Source organism: Heterocephalus glaber, unplaced genomic scaffold (assembly GCF_053883595.1).
Source record: "Heterocephalus glaber isolate CG9 unplaced genomic scaffold, H.glaber_assembly_v1.0 deba00001452, whole genome shotgun sequence".
Taxonomy (NCBI): Eukaryota; Metazoa; Chordata; class Mammalia; order Rodentia; family Bathyergidae; genus Heterocephalus; species Heterocephalus glaber.
This window is the reverse complement of record NW_028258302.1, coordinates 8,367,815-8,373,268: the sequence shown is the minus strand read 5'-3', so window position 1 is coordinate 8,373,268 and position 5,454 is coordinate 8,367,815. Positions and strand designations below refer to the sequence as shown.

The window sequence follows — 5,454 nt, the reverse complement described above, 5'->3', positions numbered from 1 at the left end:
CCATTATATAGCTCTATCATGTTATTAAACGATGTGTGGAAGGCCACTCAGACACAGGCTTTGTGAGAAAAAAGCTTTATCCCTGTCCAGGTGTGAACAGAGACTGAAATCGGGGGCAGATTTCAGCAGCTAGCTGGGAAGAGCTGAATTTATTTCATCCATGTGTGGATGGGCTGACATCGAGAAAGATAACAGCAGCTACCTGGGAAAGAAAACTAAGTTTAGATAGGGTTTGGGGAAGGGGCTATGATCATAAGGAATGTTTATTACTAAGAGTGTAAGGACGGTCAGCAAAAGTGTGCAGACCATCACTGAACTTCTCCACACCGGGAACATTGTGTATTCCGTCCTAAATTTTCTTTATGGCCATCTGTCGTACTTACTGAGAGTAGCTTGTTGTTTGCTGAGATCAGCCTGTTTGCTTGTGAAGGTCTCACTCAGGCCAGGCATGACACACCACATTATATGTACGCATTGATCAGTTGATGGACCTTGGGTTGTTCCCACCATTTGGCTATTGTGACTAATTCTTTGATGCATGTTGGGTTATAAATGTATTTTTAAGCTGGGCATAGTGGTACATGCCTGTAATCCCAGCACCTGGAAGCCTGATGCAGGAGGATAGCCACAAATTCAAGACCAGCCTGGGTTACATAGTGACTCCAAGGCCAGCCCAAACTACATAGTAAGACCCTGTCTCAAAACACACACACACAAAATGTGTGTTTGAGTCCCTATTTTCAATTCTTTTGTATAGATTTTCCCTGTCTGCTATTGTTAAAAACTGAGTTAGTCTAGGATTCATTCTGATGAATTATTTTTTTCAAAATGAGTTATTTTTCCTCCTTCTTTGCATGCCTAATAATTATTGAGTGATAGAAATTGTGAATTTCACCCCCTTTATTACTGAATTTTTTTTTTTAACTTTCTTGATCTTTGTTCTGGAATCCAGTTAAATTTCATGGAAGTAGCTTGATCCTTCTTGTTCTTGCTTTCATAATTTGGCAACTCTAAAACAGTGCTTGGTCTGTGACTAAGTGATCAGGGAGAACTTCTCAAGTATTCTCCCAGTGACTGGTGAATTATAAGCTTTTCTAGTCTGACTGGTAGAAACAGGAATTATTCTTCGCTGTTATGGTTTGGATCGGAAATGTTCACCCCCACCACCACCACCCAGCCATCCAACTTCGTGTGTTGAAGGCTTGGTACCCAGTGCAGTAGTGTTCTGAGGTGCAGTATTTGGTAGGTGATTGGATCAAGAGGGCTCTGACCTCTTCAATGGACCAATCCATTATGGATTCATAATGTAATCCCAGCTACTGGGAGGTGTAGGAAGTAGATCTTTGATGGTGTGAATCTAAAGGGTATAGTTTGTTCTTTCTCTTCTCCCCCCTCTTTCTGGATTACATGAGGCAAGCAGCTTTGCTCCACCACATATTCCCCTCTGTGATGTTCTGTCTCATCAGCAGCATTCTCCTTTAAGAATTGATATAGCTCAGATACTTTGTCACAGTTACTGAAAGCTAACACACCAGCCTTCTGTGAATGCCAGACACTGTTCCCTAATTCTAATGGTTTTGTCTTGGCCTCAGGACTTGATCACTACTCTGCTGAATATTTGAGATTTCCAAGTTTCCAATTTGAGCATAAAGAGCTTGGAAGTAATCACTTCTATCCTCACACCAAGAAAAAGCTGAACAGGGCTGGGGATTTAGCTCAGTGGTGCTGCCACCTGCCTCACAAGTGCAAGGTCCTGAGTTTGATCCCCAGTACCAAAAAAAAAGAAAGAAAAGGCTGAACAAATTGAAAATCAACAACTATTCTTAGATTCATCAGAAAGTTGAAGTCACAAGGCAAACTGCTGTCCCCAAATCTGGAGAAATAGACAGAAGACCACAGCCTCATGGGAATGGAAGCACAGGAGAAGACGCCTGCAGCCAAAGCCATTATTGGTAGGAACCATTAAAATTTAATTAACAAATTCCTGGAGGCCTGGTGTGGGCAAGCTTAGGAGTTCAAAATGAGGGTGGAAGCTATCTACACTTTGAGTCTTATCTCCAGTATCACTATTAGGTTCTCACAGTGAAAACTGGAGGAAAATCCATTTTGTGTTTCTAGTAGGAAGAGAGCAAAAGCACCCAACTAAAATATTTCCAGATGTCTCTGTTTTCCTTAACAATGCCTGAACTCAAGGAAAACTGTTCACCAGAACCTAACCAACCAGTTTTACTAAAACTTTCACAGACCTGAGGGAAGGGAATTACCCAACTCCTGCCCATCTTCTCAACTTTCAACTTGGGGGAAACACTCACTGAAGACAAACCTAATCATAGTACCATAGGCTGCCTAACCCCACTTCACTCCCACATCAACAAGGCTCCTGTATAATAACAAGAAATTATAACTAAAAGAACTGCAAGGCTCAGAATCTATTTAAGGAGTTCCAGGGATACCCAAGACAATAAGGGGGACTCAGCAAGGACATTAGACACCACAACTACAGAAAAGAGTAACCATAAAACCTCAAGAAGGGTGCACTCAAATTTAAGCAGCCAGTCACGCACGAGCTGCACATGACTGCAAATTGAGATGTTGCACCCATCCCCACAAGCTAAGCCCTCCAACTCTAGTAACCCTGGAGTCTTATTTCATGTGGACATCAGTGGGGAGTGAGTTGTTTGAACTGTTTTAGAATTGTTTGCAGATATTGTGCCCAAAACTGCAGAAAATTTCTGCGCATTATGTATAGGAGAAAGAAGCATTGGACCCACAACTGGGAAACTTCTTCATTTCAAAAGATGTCCTTTCCGGGCCGGGGACTTAGCTTAGTGGTTCCGCTGCTTGCTGCACAAGCGCAAGGACCTGAGTTCGATCCCCGGTACAAAAAAAAAAAAAAAAAAGATGTCCTTTCCATCAAATTATTATGAAATTTATATATGGGGAAAAAATAAGAACCAAGATATATCATGTAAAGGTACAAGTACCCAATGATAAATGTAAATGAATTGTATACCTAACATGTACCAATAAAAGAATTTAAGGGAAAAAAAGAAATGTATTGATTCAGGATGGAGACTTCTCAAGTCAGAATGGAAGAGGTAGAGAAAGTATTTATGGTGAAAAGTTTGAAGTTGAAAACTGTTATAAGCACAATTGAGAAGGTTTATTGAGCATGGCAAATGCAGGTGTCAATGCAAAGGGTTCTCAGTTCTTTATCACAACAGTTCCAACCTCTCATTTGGATGGGAAACATGTGTTTGGCCAAGTAATGAAAGGAATAGGTGTGGCAAGGATACTGGAAAATGTAGAAGTAAATAGTAAAAAACCTGCCAAATTGTGCATCATTGCAGAATGTAGAGAATTGAATGACAATGACGAGGGCCGGGGATTTAGCTCAGTGGTTCTGCCGCCTGCCTCACAAGCACAAGGACTGGAGTTTGATCCCCGGTACCAAAAAGAGAAAAAAAAAGAAAGGCAATGATGATTGGGGAATATTCCTAAAAGATGGCTCTGGCTACAGTCATCCAGATTTCCCTGAAGACACAGATGTGGATTTCAAAGAGGTAGATAAAAGTTTATTAGTAACAGAAAACTTAAAGGGGCCGGGGACTTAGCTCAGTGGCACCAGGCATGCCTCTCAAGCACAAGGTCCTGAGTTTGATTGCCAGCACCAAAAAAAAAAAAAAGAAGACTTTAAAAAATTGGAAATATTTTTTTCAAGTCTCAGAACTGAGAGATGGCCATTAAAAAAATACACAAAGGAGCTGAGGATTTAGCTCAGTGGTTCCAGCGCCAGCCACGCAAGTGCAGGGTCCCAAGTTCTATCCTCATTCCAAAAAAAAAAAAATACACAAAGGTTTTAAGGTATGTAGATAGTTGAAAGGCTGTTATTGAGGAAGCAGATAGATTCAGGCTGCAGTCTGTGGCCTTCAGCTGTGTACTGAATATCGGTGCTCATAAACTGAAAATGTCTGGGGATAAAGGAATTCTTCTCCATGTTAGTAGGAGTGCAGACTGGTGCAATCACTGTGGCAATCAATATGGAGATACCTCAGAAAACTAGGATTAGAGGTCCCATTTGACCCCGCTATTCCCCTGCTGGGTATCTTCCCCAAAGAATTAAAAGAATCATACTACAGTGATATATGTGCACCCATGTTCATAGCAGCACAATTTGTAATAGCTAAAACTTGGAAACAGCCCAATTGCCCATCAACTGGATACTGGATAAAGAAGATTTTTTTATATAAAATGGAGTACTACTCAGCCATAAAGAATGAGAAACTAAAGACATTTATAGCTAAATGTACGCACATTGAGGCCATATTCTTAAGTGAAATAAATAGGACACACATGTGTAAATACCAAATAGTTTCTCTGGTGTGAGAAACTGAAAGTGTAAATGAGGATCAAAATGTATAATAGATAATGTGAAATAGGAAGAAAAGGTCCAAAGGGGAAAGGGAAGCGGGAGGCATCAGGAAAGGAAAGAAGGGAAAAGAACTGAAAATGCCAAATCGGTAGAAAGCAATCTCTTGAAATAGATCCATCAAATACCTTAGGGCCAGGGATTTAGCTCAGTGGTTCCGGCGCTGGCCTCGAAAGCACAGGGTCCTGAGTTCGATCCCCGGTACCAAAAAAAAAAAAAAAAAAAAAGATCCATTAAATACCAAAGCACCGAATCGCAGAACTCAAGGATGGCAAGGATTAAAAGAATATGATCAAGCATTGGCTGAGCTTAAGAAAGCCCAAGAGCCAGGGATTTAGCTCAGTGGTTCCACCACCTGCCTCGAAAGCACAAAGACCTGAGTTCAATCCCCGGTACCAAAAAAGAAAAGAAAAGAAAGCTCAAGAGATGGCACCAGAAGATAAAGCTGAATAGTCAAACAAAAAGTAAAGACACAGAAAGATAAAGAAAAGGCAGTATATGCAAAAATGTTTGCTTTGTGTGGATTCACTTTTGCCTGAGTATTATGCATAGATTGTTTAAGGCAATAAGACAGTGTAAGAGTTATGTGTGTATATTATCCCTGAGTAGCCAGGTGTGGTGGCAAATGCCTGTAATCCCAGCACTCAGGAGGCTGAGGCAGGAGGACTGCTGTGAGTTTGAGACCAGCCCAGTCTACATAGCAAAACCTTGTCTCAAAAAACCAAAAAAAAAAAAAAAAAAAAAAAAGAGTATCTGATAGAATTCCTGGTTTTTGTTTTTGTTTTTTTGGTACCAGGAATTGAACTCGAGACCTTGCCCTTGTCAGGCAGGCGTTGCACCACTGAGCTAAATCCCCAGCCCATCTTTTAACACTTCAGCTCCTCATTTTTTACAGTTTAGAAATACTGATAGTTTCCCTCTTAATAAAAGATGTCACCAAAAAGAAACATAAAGCTTCACACCAGCCTCAAACTGAGGCCTAACTACCTCAGTTTAATGTCTAGGGTTTTCTCTATGTAAATCTC

General features: G+C 40.8%; 1 pseudogene; it reads left to right on the top strand.

The window, feature by feature from the left end:
* Nucleotides 1-693: 693 nt before the first annotated feature.
* Nucleotides 694-4,968, top strand: LOC101709387 (peptidyl-prolyl cis-trans isomerase D-like; annotated as a pseudogene).
* The last annotated feature ends 486 nt before the right edge of the window (nucleotides 4,969-5,454 follow it).